At 33.8% G+C, this 17533-nt stretch overlaps 1 long non-coding RNA gene across 2 annotated transcripts in view; it reads right to left on the bottom strand.

Annotated features, from left to right (window-relative positions):
- Nucleotides 1-17533, bottom strand: part of LOC145675748 (uncharacterized) — a 63553-nt gene that overhangs the window by 11129 nt on the left and 34891 nt on the right. For both annotated transcript variants that reach the window (XR_014129208.1, XR_014129207.1), the window contains exon 2: nucleotides 16152-16226. This is a non-coding gene — a long non-coding RNA (uncharacterized LOC145675748). The remainder of the gene's footprint in view (nucleotides 1-16151; nucleotides 16227-17533) is intronic.

The following is a 17533-nucleotide window of genomic DNA, read 5'->3' as shown; positions in this document are numbered from 1 at the left end:
AAAGTAAAACGTACATATCCAACACATCTATCAGATGATTACACTAGAGAGAAAAGTTTAGCACCTGATTTGCGATTTTTAGCAAACAATTACACTAAAAATTTTACAACATATCGGGTGCTCTTAACACACAATTATACTTAAGTAGAAAAGTTTAGCAACATAGCCTATAGGTGGCTCTTACCATACAATTGCACTGAAGAAATTAAAAACAGAAAATTTAGTAACTCATCGGTAGTTCTGACCATACAAGAAAGAGGGGGCACGAAAGATTGATTCCAATACGTATACATTTTGATGCATGAGTACACGTAATACATCATATAAAACAACGATTATTTAAGCACATATAATTTCAAACTACAGTAAATAAACTGTAGTACTATAGTATTTAATACAAATACATTAAGCACGTATTATAGTATAGTATGTGGGAGCAGATTAGTGTTCTATGTTTTGGCATGTATTTCCAAGAACTGAATACCTATTGCAAATCCAGGGGGCAACTGCACTCACTGCGGGCGGCCATGTTAGCAACTTACCGGTATTTTAAACATACAATTACACTAAAACCAAACATTTAGGAACTTATAGGTGATTTTTAACATACAATAACACTAAAAAGAAAAGCTTAGCAACTCACCAGAGTATAATTTGGTCTATAGATACTAAATTAAGTATATATTTTTTTTCATTTTTTAAAGATTAAAAATGTGCACGCTTTTGTTTCATAATGTTCAAAGAAGACAAATCAATATGTAGATTTCTCCCCTCAAACACAAAATAAGCATTTTTTTAATGTAATAAACAGAATATTAGAGAAAAAAATGGAGGAGATGTCTACCATAGACCCGTACTATAGATACCAAAAGATAACTTTCTTCTGTACACTTCTGGCGAGAGCTATTAATTGACTAAGGTTTTTTTATCCCTAAAAGTTTGACCCCAAGACTTTAGTTGTCCACAACAAACTTACTTGGCAGGGGGAACGAACCAGAGACCCCATGCACCAGAGATAAGTATTCTACCACTCAGTCACCGTGCTCCCATTTGGATTCGATTTCAGACTGCGATGCAGCGGAGATGGCCATTTTGTGATTGGAGCTCATTAAGCTCAACAAGGCTCGCACTCACTAATTTCAATCAGATTTATGATAGCTCAGGATCGTTATCCTCAATAAAGCTCGCGCTCATAAACCTTACTAGGCTGGGACAAACTAAGGCTCGCTAAACTCAATGAGCTTTGCACTCGCTCGTGTTTGTGCTTAGTAATCATATTGGAGCTCAAGTTCGCTGTCAACTATATAGGGTTCGCGCTTAATTAATTTAGCTTGAACGAGAGAACCAAGCTCCCGAGTTCGAACATCTCTGGAATGCAGTGTACAATTATTTCTCGTCATGTCTTTTAACGTATTCCCGGTATACTATGTATGGCAACTGCTATCTTCTCGGGCCCTTTTCGGTAACGCAACTTCCAGTTTGAGAAGCAATTTTGCTACAATATTTATATTAATTGAACTTCAAAGATAAAGGGAGTAATTTTGCTTTTTTGTACTGTCAGAAAATTAAATACGAAACAAAAACCCTAAAATTTTACATCATGATTTTCTATTGCTCAAATAAAATGAAATGACTTACACCAAAGTACAATCGAAGTTTACATTTTACATTGTTTCTTGTAACATACAATCTTTCTTCTCCCTTCGGATTCTATAGAGAAAATATAAAACTCACAGCATAGCATAGAGTGTCCTTGGGTTTTTTCAAGAGAGATAGCAAGCGAGGGGTTCCCACTGGAATTCAGCCGTTGCGTGTTACACTAGCTTTGTCACTTTCGTTTTAATTGGCTCCAATTAGGCGGATCGTGAACCACCAGAAAGAGAGAGAGAGAGAGAGAGAGAGATAATAAAAGAGGAAGTGCCAAGGGGTAAGAGAGGAGATGGAGGAAGAAAGAGAGAGGGGTGTGGGAAGAAAAAACTTTTCTTTTTTTGGGAAGAATTAAGAGGGTGAGAAAGGAAGGTTCTATTTTCTACTGGGAATTCTCATAAAGATCATGATAAAAAATTTAAAAAAAAAGAAAACTTTAGAAGGAAAGAAGGGAGCCACATCGAGTATAATAAGAATAAGAAATGCACGAAGACAATACGGAACCCAACAGTCAATTGTTTGTAATATTACGCCCCACCCAACACATCTCCTCTCTCCTAATTTAGAGTCGAGAAAAATAGGGGAGAAGAAAGAAATTAAAAGTAAAGAAAAGAAAAAAAGCAAGGATTTTTCTTTTGTATACATTGCCCCATATACCTCATAACCCAATTTCTTAATAAGAAAAGAAACAAAATGATTTGTTTGTGTTTGTTTTGTTTCATTGCTGAAGTTTAGCGCCCCTTTTCAGTACCGAGAGTATATGAAATATGGGAATCCAGAAGGGGGAATCCGAATTACTGTAATGTGTTCAAATGAGTTTTTAAAATACTTTCCCATCGGAAATGAAATCATTATGTTTTATGCCCCACCAGGCCCGTAGCCAGCCCAAAAGTTTAGCGGGGCTCGGTAGAAGTTAGAGGGGCCGATCCAACCATATTATAGTTCATTTGCAAACCTACCTTGAAAATTTTAGTGGACCAATAAAAATTTGCGGGAGGCGACAGCCCCGCGGATATGGGCCTATGTCCCACGGTTATGCCAGCTAGGCTAAAGGAGAAGGTGATGATGAGAAATGACTGAAACACTGGAATAAAGAAAGTGGAAGGAAACGGGAAAACCCCGAGAAAACTCACGCATACGTTTGCCCACTACAAAGCTCACTTGGCGCGAGCCAGGATCGAACCAAGGACCCAATTTACCAGAGGTGAATGTTCTTCCACTTAGCCACCGCGGTCCCGCTTTCCCGCCAGGAATCGAACCCAAAACCACATCCAGCAAAAGAGCATGCGCTACCCATTAAATTAGCGGGACGGGCTAAAATAAGTATTGTTAAATATACAAGTTTTAAGGTTGAGAGAAAGTATTCTATAGGTATATAAAAATTACGAATAAAAAACTGTGATTCTCATACATATCATAACACATATTGTATATGATATACGATATATATCTACATAACACATATTGTATATGATATACGAAGAAAGATCAGATAAAAGTTATTCTAAAACAATCAAACTTAAGTAGAAATTTGCTTATTCTCGTATCTTAAAGAAGAAAAAAAAACGCATGTCAAGGACAAATTTTCACAATAATAAATGCTATTACAATTTGACATTGTCATACATATATTGTTTTTCACATTACAAATAAAATTACTTCATACATACTGTATGTTCATATACATATAACATACGCGAGTATGACTGAGGTAATTTACGTTCTCCCTAATGGGAAGTACTTACAATGATATACTGTCATTAAATGTTTTATTTTTCTTTTCTTTACCTAATCGATACACCACTTTATTTTACAGATTTCATTGATAAACCTCATTTTGTGATAAACTGCTTATTTGATTTTTGTTCTTAATGTTTCAAATACTACACATAAAGTTGCTTTTTAAAAACGAAAAAGAGACATGCTAAGTTCTGTATAATAATGAAACAACTTTTTAAAAAGAAAATCAAGATAAATTTATTGCCGTTTACTCTGTTAATAATAAGAAAAAATATAAATATTACTCATTTTAGTTTTCATGTATTGTTCTTAAGTACAATCTAGGCTCGTAATAGAACACTAGAACAGGGGGATATTTTTTTTTGGGGGGGAGTTCTAACTTGAGTTCGAATTCATATATATATCAATAATGAACTGAAAGTTTCATGAAGAGCCCGAAGCCTGTCGCAGAAAGAGCTGAGTTCCCTGGCCATCTCTCCCTTCAGTCCTGTTAAAATCACGGGAGTTCCTCAGTGAATTTGTATTGATGTGTCATTTGTCAACAGAGATGCTATATATATGAGGAGCCCTATAGTTTTAAAGTGAGATCTGAAAGCATTGTACATCTTTTTTAAAAAAAAAAAAAAAAAAAAAAAAAAACTGTCAATTTATTTACAATGGCTCTGTGTTACCCTAGTTGAGTTAAATTTTGACACAAGCCTTATGCTACTTAAACCCCATCCCACTTTAGAGTAAAATGTTAAAATGGTAGTCGTTAAATGACAACAAAATTCTTAGAACGTTTCGTTAACCACTGATGAATAATACAGTTTGGCCTACGCTCGCCATGATAGCTGAAATGTTACAGAAAGATCATCCCGGCACTGTTTCTATTTCCACCTTCCTTCGTTCATTCACAAAATTCTGTAACACCGCTGCGGTGTTATTTTCACACCGTTCAACACCACTTCTGTGTCAAATAGGTAACACCAGGCCTATGGGTACCCGCAACACCGGCCTCTTAATGTTCAAATAATATGCTAAAGTGGCAGTTATGGTGAGACTACTGACCTTTGTTAAAATGGTTTTAACACCATCATTGCTCCTCATCGGGAATCGAATCCGAGATCTCGTGGACCAAAATTGTATTCAGCAACACGCTCCAATCGCCTTTAGTTCTCTGGTTTAATCAGATATCCACTTTACTGAAGCTAGAGGTACCCATAAACTTCTAAGTCGCTTGAATCTATGAACCCCGGTCGTCCGGTTGGCAATATAAGGTACCTTTATAGACTTACACCACCAGCAGGCTATACTGATATCATGGCTATCGCTAAAATTGTTAAAAGCCTGTTCAAGTGAATTTAAAGGTGTACTATTAACCAATAAACGGCAGCATTTTTTCCTATTTTACCAATCTAATTTCTATGAGAAAACAATTCAATCAAATTCAATTGAATTCAAAACGAAAATAATTATATCAAATTCAAAAGATCAATATTCAAATTTTGTCCGAAAACAAATCGAATCATTAATCAGGGAACGACTCGTGCATTTTTTAATTACTTTATGTCTTTTCTTTGTTGAGAAATATTTAATTATTGGAAGCATACCTCTGTAGCACAAATTAAGAGCTCTCAACAACCAATAAGACAAAATATTAAAAAAAAAAAAAAAAAAAAAAATGCATTTTTCCCTGATTAATGAATCAATTTGCTTTTGAAGCAAAATTTGAACACTGTTCTTTTAAATTTGATTGAATTATTTTAAATATTGTCTGTCCATACAAAATACATTACAAAAGATAGGGAAGACGTGCTTGCATGTATTGGCACTAGTCGATACTTTACACTCACCTTAAATCAGCAAAAGAGTATACCTTTCTCATATTAACATTTAAAACACAGTTCTGACCAGAACAAAATGAATTATATTAATAACTATACGTTTTTTGTTACAGTTTCAAGGACCTAGATCTGTCTTTTCTAAATGTCTGATGAAGAGGACGTTAGGTTCTTGAAACTGTAACAAAAAACGTATAGTTATTAATATAATTCATTTTGTTCTGGTCAGAACTGTGTTTTAAATGTTATTATGCTTATCCAGAACCATGGAGTATGTTTCTTACTCATATTATATAGTCGAACTGTTTGAAAAGCCTTGTCCTGATATCCATATAACAAAAATCAAACATAGCCTTCTTTGCCTCTTTCAAATCTTCATAGTAAGCAAAACTATTATAAATAATTCAACACATGGTTCTCAATACTTATAAAGAGAGCTAAATTATTATTATTATTTAAAACAATAATGCAGTGTTCAATATCTCTAGTTACTACTTCAAGTATAACACTACAAAATAGTTCCCTCTTTTTATGGTAAATGAAGTGATGCTATCTTCTCATCTTCAGCAGCCAAAGAAGTGAATCTAGAATATCATTGTAGCTGTGGCACATCCAAGAGCACGGTATGAAGTTCCTACCATTATAATTCACGTAGGAACTCTATACCTCGCTCTGAGAAAATACCAAATCTTCGTTGAGAGAAAAAAAGGAATCTTCATTTTGTTGTCCATTGTTGGTGTTAATTTTATACTTGGTTTTCCATATAATTCTTCTATACCTGTTGACCATATTTTTAAAAACATTTTATACAATAGAGTCTAAAACAATTAATTACTGTGCATTTTGTGTGCAAATTAATATTCACTAAATTCAGGTAATTTACTTAAAACTACAATATTATTAGCATTTAAGAGACCCCATCACGGGGAAATTAAAATACTGCTAATTTTACAATAATTATGTGACATCTTCAAAATCGAAAAAGTGGAACAAGAGCTCCCTAGACAACATTATTTTACATGAGATATCGTTATCACGACTCACTTATCTGCTTTCGATTTCCATGTCATTTAGAAAATCGGCATTTATTTTCGCGTTTCTAAATGGCTGCAAACGGAATGCTACTAGGTGACTCATGATAACGGTATCTCATGCAAAATAATATTGTCTAGCGCGCTCTTGTTCCATATTTGGATTATCTTTTTATCTACTTGAAGATAATTACTGTAAAATTAGCGGTATTTTAATTTCGCAGTGATTAGGCCTCTTAACGGGAGAAAATAGAATCGATAGAACTTACTGAACTGAACAAAATGATAAGACGTAAACGTAAAACCTCATGCGTAGTTTTCGAGGAAATATAATAAAACGAATTTCTTTGTAAACGTAAAAATTGCTGCTGTATGAAGACCATGCCATTTATTAAGGTGAAAGTGATACTGTAATATACCCCTTATTAAACTCTTCATTAACAAGACGACAGTACATAGTATGGTTCATAAAATATAGCTTAAAATTACCATTAACTTTTGTTTAACTAAAATATTGTCCGGGAGATAAGACGAGTATTAATAGACAGATTACATCGATTTGAATAAAATAGCATGCTTGGGAGTAAATTTCCATTGGTAATTTTCGATAAATCGAAAGAAAACGTATCTTCTGTGGCACTAAAACGTATCTCGGTGGTTGCCAATAATTGACAATCCACCTCGAATCAAAGTAATATAGCGTAACATCGATTTTTAGAAGTATTTTTCACCCTTTACAAAATTCTAGCTTTCAAATCTCGACAAGCTATGGCAGCTGGGATATCTTAATGGTAACTGGGTGATCAACACTTCAGCTGCCGTCACTGTTCTTTTTTTAAATAACTTTCTAGATGGAACTTAGTGCTTCTATTTCAAGCGGCTTATCAGCTGCCTAATGATACTGGGTTAACAAGAAATTAAGTAGAGAATCGAACCTAGGGCCACCCTTCACAGACTTTGCTGAGAAAATAATCAGTAATGCGTTCTCAACCTATTTTTGACTAATCACACACTTTGCTAAACGTCTACGGTATCGTGACACACTTAGGTTAGATTAGAATTGAGCAGGAGATCACGCTAAAAGAAATTAATTTAATGATTGGACATTTTAAAAGAATTAAGCATTATTTAATTGTTTAAAATGTCCTAAAGTGTTCTTTAAGTGAAGAAAAGAGTCTAGAATGCCTTCTAGAAACAGCCCTGAAAGTGTTCAAAATATACTTTAATTTCTGATTTATTCAATGGGTATACGAGCAGGAGCGACTTGTAAATGTGTAACGTGTATTTACTAACACTATTTTTAAAAAAGTCGTTTCTGTGCCCGTATACTCGTTGGACACATCAAAAGTTCAGGTATTCTTACAGGAGTTTTCATTAACCTTTGTTAGGGGGCACTTAGATATTTTCTGTTCACTGATAGTGATAGAACACTTTAGGATATTTTTGGGCATGTTAAACAATCATGAAAAAAAACTTTTAAAAATATCCAAATCATATTCATTGTTTGCAGTGTTGACTTAAAATTAAGTTTAACATATGGCTTAATTATAATAAAATGTTTCGTATAGCTTTCCGGATGGCATAACATTTGTTTCTAAATTTTAAAATTTCGCGTCACACTCATGAGGGTTGTGGGACCAGAGACAGCCGTTTACAATCGGGGCTCATCTGAGCTCACTCAGGCTCACTGTCCTCAATGAGACTTGCGGCAGATCGGTTTTGCGCTCATTAACTTCACTGAACTGGGACTCGCGCTCAGAAGCCTCATTCGGGCTCCCGGACTCGGGTTTTGGTTCACCATTCACTTATAGGCCTCTTGCAGACTCGAGCGTTTGCTCACCATTCACTTATAGGCATCTTGCAGACTTGGGATTCTGCTCGCTATTCACTTATAGGACTCTTGCCCACACGGGCTTGCGCTCATTTATTGACCTGAAGGTTGATTACGCCCGAGAGAGCATGTCTCAGAAGTTTGAGCGTGTCTGTCTCATAAATACCAACAGATAAAAATATCTTGAACGAAATTGGGTATTTAACTGGTGTAATTTGGCCGGGAAATTATTTATAATCTGTTCAAACACGGAGAGGAGAATAAAACTTGAGACAAAAGGCAGACTTAGACATCATTTTTCTTTCAAGAGATGCTGACATTAAATCGCTCTGCCTTCTGTTAGGTGTAATAAATAACTATTGCCAGTGCAAGGTTAATGAAACTAAATGGGAATTGAGGAGTGATCGAATGAGAATATAGGGAAGACGCTATGGGAATTACCATAAAAAAAGGGAGGGAATTGGGATCGGGAGAGGGAAGGGAGAGCACATGTAACAAACTGTAAATTTTCCCTTGAGGCACCCAAAGATTCGCCATTTTTCCTCTCCCATTTCTTTGCAAAAACCCTTGTGTCTTGTTCACCATAATCATCAATTCTTTTTTTTTTCATTCTCGTTCCTTTTCCTCCCTACTTTCTCATCCTCATAATTCCTATTCTATCTTAATTTTACTACTTTTAGTTACTTTCCAACCCTGTTCATTTTCCTTTTGGTCGTAAAATTTTCTCACCACATACGGGAAAGAAAAAATTAGGAAACATGGAAGAACGAAACTGTTATATGACGGAGAACACGAGCAGCAAACTAATAAGAATTAAGAAGCCAGGAAAGATCTGAGTGTAATTTCGAATAGTACCTATAAAATATCTTAAAAAATAAGCCAGCTAATATGTATAAAATGTCATTTTGATAATTGTTTCTCTTGTAGGCCAGAAATTTGGATTACTAATTTGTGACTTTAGAGTTGGGAGGTTGAGAGGCATGGTTGATTAGTGACAGAGCGCTTACCTCCGAAGCGTGAGGTCCTTGATTCAATTGGCCAAGTAATCTCGTGGTAGGCATCATCGTGTCCATGTTTCTCGGGGGTATTCTCATTTATTTCTAGATTATCATTCCACCGACTCTTCCATCATTAATATGCCTTAACCATCCGCTTTTCTTAGCCTAAAGGTTATAACCGTGGGACATTAAACTGAACGATTTCATAATTGGAAGGCACTCAAATTTCTACATTACATGGAAGGTTTTGATAGGTATAAACTGGACTACTGTCAAAATATCTCACATAGTTTTGAAAATGAAATCTTTAAGTTTTACGTACCACGATTATTCCGGCTAGGCTAAGGAGGCGGTGATGATGATAAATGAATGAAATGGTGGAATGAAGACAGTGTGAGGAAACAGGAGAATCCCGAGAAAACCCACGCACACGGTGTTTGTCCACCACATAGCTCACTTGGCGCGAGCTGGGATCAAACCTGGGACCGCATGCACCAGAGGTGAACGCTCTACCACTGAGCCACCGCGGCTCAACACACAGTTTTGAAATATTTATAAAACATAAGAAATACTGATAGGGGCGTTGTTATTGCAGTACAAAGTCCTAACATAAGCTGATCTAAACTACTGACTAACCTAACCCAATCTAACATACTGACGAATCTAATCTCACTCACTGACTAACCTGCTATCCCGATGAGTTGGTTTTGGTTATTTTCAACACATATATGATAAACAATAAAGATCCGTAAATACTACTAACCATAAACTATTTTTTTTAATGGAGAGACAGATACATACATATATCTGTCATATATTTTATATAAAATTAGGTATACATTATGATGAATATTGAGTATCATAAAGTTTGGGGTTCATCCAGTGTCTTTTATATGAAAGACGGACCTTCGGTTTAAGGTAGGATCCAAACCGCAAACACTCAGTATTCAACATCATTTAAATTACTTACATTTCATGAGTTTTAAAATTAATATTATTATTATTTCATAAAATTATTACTATACATTATGAATTTTTATATATAAATATTTTAGACTGATCGAGTTAGATTTAGCTAAGCAATTTGATGAGGGTGGGTTTCCTTATAAAATTGGTGCGCGAGGTCTCAATTTCCACGAGCTCCCTTTGAATTCAATCCCTGCTCATACTGAAATATTGTAAGCGCCCTGGACTAGAACTAGCTGAAATGAGAAACTGATTTCAACAATCTTTGACTTTTCCCTCACCTCTCTCAAGTCGGTTCTACTTGTAAGTATATTTTCTCAAAGATTAGACTTATTTAAATCGTTTTTCGGGTTTGGGAACAGTAAATTCACTTCCATTTTGTGATAACTGTTACCTGTCTTCTCCGAGAATTTTCAGTAGCCACCGAATATACGAATCATAAATCATTGTGCAAAAACACTGTGATGACAGGTTGATTCGAGGGCGTACCCGATTACGAAATCGAAATACATACTTGTAATTGCATTAGAAATACCGGTAGAATGCAAGCAGGGAATAAAGTGCACTTTATATATTGACGATTGTTCACGAGCAAATTAATATTAAAAAATGGCACTGCAATGGTCAAATATGACACTTTACAAGATGTAAATACGGTTAGTTGCTATCTACGGTGGAGAAATCTGGACGCTGACAAAAATTGAAGAGAATGTGCCTAGAATATTTGGAAGTTAGTTTCTGAGGAAAATATATAACGCAGTAATAGATGATGGGGTATGAACATATAACAATGAATAACTGGAAAGTAAAATGCATAAGATATGTGAAAGCGTAACGATGGGTGGGGCATATGGAAAAAAATGTAGGATGTCTATAAAGATATTGGGAGGAAGGCGAACGAAGATTGAGAAAAGATGAAGATAAAGAACAGTAGAAGGATAATGTGGATAAAGAGAAATGGAGGCTGGTAATAGACGAGACAAAGGATCATTCTAAATTTTATTTCTGTTGTGTATTGTTTGCTCTCTTGGAACTGAAGACTCCAGTTAGACACAAAATAAAATAACTCTGAGCAAATGTAATATACACATATTCAAATACGGTACTGCTTTTTTTCCCTTAACAAAATGCAAATAAACTTCTACCGTCAACCATTTTACTGACAACTCACTCTTTTTAAAAAGTTTACTAGAGCGTTCGCTTCTTCAATCCATCCCGTAACTTCTCGACTTTTTTCTTTAACAAAAAAAAAAAAAAAAAAAAAAAAAAAGTCGTGAAGAGCCACAACCCACCCACCCCCTAATCTGCCTGTTCCACCCTTCACCATCCCATATGTACGTCTGTCTGTCTGTCTCTTTCGTGTTGTCCTCCTAAAATTAAAAAAAAAGAAAAAGAAATAAAACCAACCAAAAACCCCGGTGTTGATAGCGGTGGGTGATTCACGATATTTTAAAATTAGAGAGGGACTCATCTGTCAAAGGGTGAGGCCAAAGAAGATACTTCTCCTCAGGGAAAGGGGGTTTTTTGAGAGGTTGATGAGATGGAAATGGTGGAAGGCGTAGACATATATGCAAAATAACCCGTTTCTCTTTTTAACGTCATCATCCTCGTTTTTCACCCTAATGTTGTTGGGTTTCCTTTTCCTGTATGCCTACATTTTGTTCAGGAGTCTCCTATCTAAAAAATCAACATAACAAGAACGAAGCGAAGTCACAAAATATACACCACAGTTAAAATTGTATTGGAACTAAAGAAAATAAGGTAATAATATTAGATTTAAGAAATTTTCGAATTATTTTACATTTCTCCTTTCTTCATTTAAAGTTATTTATACGTAGTAACAAGTGTAATTACGTTAGATATGTAATAAATTATTGAAACGTAAATTGTTCTACCATAAATTTACGAAGTACTATCGACAAACTTGCTGTCATTCCATCGTAGTTTTTATATCAGTGTAATGGGAACATGCCATTGGGAATATATCTATATATAGGTCTATTTATGATATTAAAATATACTATGGCCGATCACTACTATTATTTATCATTATTAATGTAAGTACGTATTTTGTTTCGATCAGATTATGAATACATATTTACTTAATTTCAAAGCCAGAATAAGTGGAATATTATTTACTTTTTACAATTCTTATAACTTATCTAAAAAATTAATAGCAAATGCAGTAAATAAAGCATAAAAGATGGCTTCTATACTTAAAATATACATCTTATTGATTATGTATGACTAATTCAATATGTAGATAACAAAGTTAAAAGCCTGACATGCTAAAATAATACAAAATTTACAATTTTTTTTCATCGTTTTTCGTAAGTGAAAGAAGATAATGAAATACAACTTACCATAATCATAGATAATGTTATTCTACAACAGAAAATATGAATCTGAAGAATTTTCAGTGTTGAAATTCATAGAAATTACAGTGTTGCCAGAACAACAATTCCCCCAAAATCTAAGTTAATGCAGCGACTAGAGGAACGAACCCAACTGCATTTGATTACATATGGTGTTGTTTTGGTATCCTTTGAACGCTTTTTAAAATAACGTTATTATTTAATTTTAATAACTGTATGTTAAAACTATTTTGTTTATTACAATGTAAATACGACTATTATTTGAAAAGTAGTTCACAGGATACCAAAACAACACGATACGTAAACAAATGCAGTTGAGTTCATTCCTCTAGTCGCTGTCTTAACTTAAATTTTGGGGAAACTGTTATTCTGGCAACATTGTAATTTCTATAGATGGCAACACTGAAAATTTGTCAGGTTCATATTTTCTGTTGTAGAATAACATTATCTATGATTGTGATAAATTGCATTTCATTATCTCCTTTCACTAATGAAAAACAAGCAAAAGAAAAATGGTAAATTTTGTATTATTTTTAGTATGTCAGGCTCTTGACAGAACAAGACAAGGTATCAGTAACCAGTATTTAGAAATACATACAGTTACAGTAAAAAGTGGATTTCGTTGGTATTTACGTCATTTTTGTTCTAAATTTATATTTTTAAGTTAATTATCATTTGAGATAATACAAAGAATTATAATCGCAAATTTAACCCTGAAAATGCTTATTGGAGTCTGTAGGACATCAGGTCTGGACCACAATGTAAATTTAGTTCCCGTCGCAGCTTCTGAGAACGTTATTCATAATTTACGTACAGTATGTACTAAATATTTTCAAATGTATGCTGTAATATTGCAAGCAGTAAGTTTTCTTACATATACCTATGTACCTGGTTCAGACCCGCAACCAGAGGGGGGCTAGGAGGGCCAGGACACCTCTAAACTTTACATGGCCCATCCACACCTCAATACAAAATGCTATTATTAACACAAGAAATATAATTTAGATATTTATAAGAGAATTTTTAATGACTTAGCTCTAACATATTCAAATTCCCCCCCCCCCCAAACCTCTGTGGCTACTTTCGGGTTTGACCTGGTTCACACTGAAATTCTATTATTGATTTTTCTGAATTTCAATTACTAAAAATGTAACTTTCCCTGACTCACGATTACTATCGTTCATGATGAGGTTTAGAAAAAAAAAAAATATATCAACGTTCTCTTGCTACAGTAACAACGAAACACTTATACGGTATTTTAGCATCTTAATAAATGGCGTGTTATTGTTGGCCACCATATACGATGTTTTATTATTATTATTAACATTATTTAGCGCCACAAAAATATTAGTTGTGGATTTTCTCGAAAACCACCAATGAGGATTTATTTGCCTTTACGTATGTATTTTTGTCAATTTGAGAGATCTATTGACTGATATCGTCAGTGAAGGAACGAAGTGGCGTATCTTGATTTTTATAATTTTTCTGCAGAGCGATTTAAAATGTCTCTTCAGCATTCTACTGTGCGACACATTTCAAGATACGTCAGCTTTCAGAACGTCTATACCTCCGTTAATATAAGGAATTCTGGTATGTAACTATTTATAGTTAACAGAGCATGTTAAGGACGGATGGATGGTGGTCGTATCTCAAAATGGTGTTTTCAAATTACACCACTTCACCCCCATTACCGACGATATATGTTACCATGTTGGAACATTTTTGTTTTTAGATATTCGGCAATACCACTATATAATTTTTGCTAAACAGAACTGGAAATCAATGGTTTGTAGCTACTACAACTTGTCTAGAGAAAGAATTATTGAATTTTGGCTGCTTTGGCGTTATATTTCAGCAGATATTCAAGGTAAACCATCAGAATATTTACCGTTCTTTTACATCATAGTTCGTCAAAAAAGAATACTTATGTGTACTTGTACAGTATATTAAAATGCTACTAAAATTAGTAGCTGAAGAATGAAGTATAAAACAGTACTTGTTACCCATAAAGAGAAGTAGTTTGATCTGTAAGACAATATATTTCATGGAGAGTCCACATCAAAACAGAACAATAAGGACTGCCCAAGTCTGTACCATTATTTCTCACCAGAACTACGGTACACAAGACTTAACCTAATGAAGTATTATATTAGGCCATTTATAATGTTTTTTCTTTTACAACTCAGAACGATATAATGTTAATAAGAGATAGTAGTGTTCAAGCTACGTGTAAGTGTGTGTGTGTGATCTTTGATAGAAGCATGTGTGATCGTAAGGGTTGCTTGATCGTGATATCTTTTTAACATTATACTATAGCCAAATGGCAGATGGCCAAAACGAACTGGCAAAAACGCTATAGGTAGTAGAAAGAGCTTATGGCAAGGGTATAGTAAGCAAGGAAGACATAAAAAGCTACTCCTTGTGTATTTCTTTTGCTACTGCACGTGGAAAAAGAAGGAAACACACACATTATACATGTACAGAGATCTTTTTTTCTTGTCTCTTTCTCTTCTGAGAGTATTCTAAGAAATGCTGTAATGGAAACGACAGTGGACCAACTGGGGCAGTTGGAAGGATTTGTGTGTGTACATGTTCAACAGAAGAGAGAGGGGGAAGTTAACGAAGGGAGGTAAAAGCCAGAAATAGCAAACAAATGTCAAGGCCAGCTGCCTGTAAGTTAGTTACTAAATAAAAAAAATAGAGTCCTGTAAAAAAAGGAGTTGTTTCAAAAAAAGAGCCCTTGTACCTAAAATAAGCACCAGTAAATATTAGTATTGTTTCTCTACACAAGCAAAGATTACTATTTAAATATTAATACTTGAAGTACACATAAATGTAACTGATCAATCTTACTACAATACATAAAACTATACTAAATCATTTGGCATAAAATACAAATTATACCCATACATGTTTGCTTATATTTTCCAAACTTACGTATTGCTGGTAGTCTGTGCTTTTACAAACGAAAGTACTTAACTTTTAATTAATTTTAATAGATCTTCAAATGGGTACTAATATTACAATTACTAAAGCATCAAATTATGAAAATGGTAGTATCATATAAATAACATTAATGAGCATTCATCGAGGAGTTAATTAGGATATTGGCAAGTTTTCGAAAACACTTTTCTTGCATCGATGAAGATATTAAATGAGTATTTTTCTTTCAAGTAAAACTTGTATGATTAACTACATGCTGTTAGATATATATATATAGTATTGTTTGACTAGACCTCAACGTTAATGTTATATCAAAGAAATAGCTTGACAATTGAAGGACTGATTTTGTATAAGAGTTTATGTATCAATTTCATCAACCGATAGGAACCGAACTGAGGTCCACACAGAGCTTATCAAATCATACGACACAATAAGGATAAACCTATATCCGTACAAACCAGGTGAAACAACAAAAATCTTAAAAAGATGAGAAGAAAACTGAAAAGTAACACCTCTCCTGAATAACTTCAAATTTGTTACATAAGCCCTTATCCAAATCAACCCTTCACTTTTACATCACAAATTTACAATAAACTTTTGATGCTGGAACACAACAAATTAACGTAGTTGTGTCTTCAGTCATTAGTTTAGCAATATACAAAATATTATAAAATTGTCATATTAAAACTTGACAGTATGTTACTTCTTGCAATGATAAAAATCTTAAGACTTTAGATTTGTGATTTTTTTTAGAACATTAATTTATATTGGTTCCTTTTTTTTTAATACGCACATACCTTATTACCATTCACTATTTGGTGCCACTTCTATAGAGAATTATTTCTACACTATTCACAGACAGGCTGGATCATCTGAAAAGATAAGAAATAACAACATAAGATTCCATTCTTAATATATCAATAATTAACGCAATGACATATTTACAATATGATATTATGTAAAATGAAATTATGAATTAACTAAACAATAATATATAGAAGTTTGAAGATGTTTAGCAAAGGATGTAACCTTTATTTTAATGTGAAATTCCCCAGGGAATTTAACCCTTTTCTGCATGATTTTTTTTTTCTTTTAGCGAAAAAGAACTAATCAGCATCGGAAATCCTCATATGGGAACTTGAAAAATGAATTAAAACTTGAATTTTAGATTTTTTCACTTAATTCCGACGAGAAATAAGTACGTGCCATATATGACACACTATGCAGTAAGGTAAATTTTCCTATAAGTTTGCACGCAATGGATTTTGCTATATATATATCACTTCATGCAGTAATACTTATACTATACTATAGGGCTACTATATCAATACTATACTCTCAGTTCGTTGGGAAGAGTGCGCACAATGTTTCGCCAAAAAATTTTCACTGACAAAAATCCACTGCTCCACAAAAACCACATGTCAACGTTTAGCCGTCTAATACAACTCACAAAGAACATGCCAGATGACACCAAAATCACTTATTCATACACGTCAATATCTCACAGAGCAGACGAAACAGTCATTTGGTGCCTTTGATAAATCACACAAAAACTAAAGTGAAAAAAAGGGGATGTAGCATGGCATGCGGTAAGGGGCTAATATTGTATTATCATTTTGGCCTTCTGGTAAGTACTCTATGCATTTTCATTTACTGAAACTAAATAAATCAATGGAATACTACTTAGTAAAGGAAAACATATCTTAATAGCCATAAAGATTACACATTTGCATGACAAGAGTAAACATGAAGGGTTTCACCATAATAAATAATTATATTCAATAAGATTATAATATATATATATTAATATTTTGCCTCTATAGCCCTACATATTTAAAAGTATGAAATCTGATTTTACGAATCTATCAAGAAAAGACAATTTCCATATGTTCTATATTAAGAGCAAAACGTAAGAATATTGTGGATAGTTAAAAAGTAACAATTCACCAGATATAAAATGAGTTCTCATATTAACCCCATACAATTACTCTTAAAGAGAGGACACTCGTAATACAATGAATAATCATAAAAAAAAAAAAAAAGAACTGGCTACAACTCTAAAACCATGAAATTCTTGATTTAAAAGAATGTGGAACACAATAACATAACTTACATGTATAATACATAAATAGCAATGCATACTGTAATCATGTCCAATATATAATGAATATGGAATGAG

This window comes from Thermobia domestica, chromosome 18 (genome assembly GCF_964235325.1).
Source record: "Thermobia domestica chromosome 18, izTheDome1.hap1.1, whole genome shotgun sequence".
NCBI classification, from domain to species: domain Eukaryota; kingdom Metazoa; phylum Arthropoda; class Insecta; order Zygentoma; family Lepismatidae; genus Thermobia; species Thermobia domestica.
Note: the sequence above shows the minus strand (reverse complement) of the source record. Positions and strands in the feature narration are given on the sequence as shown.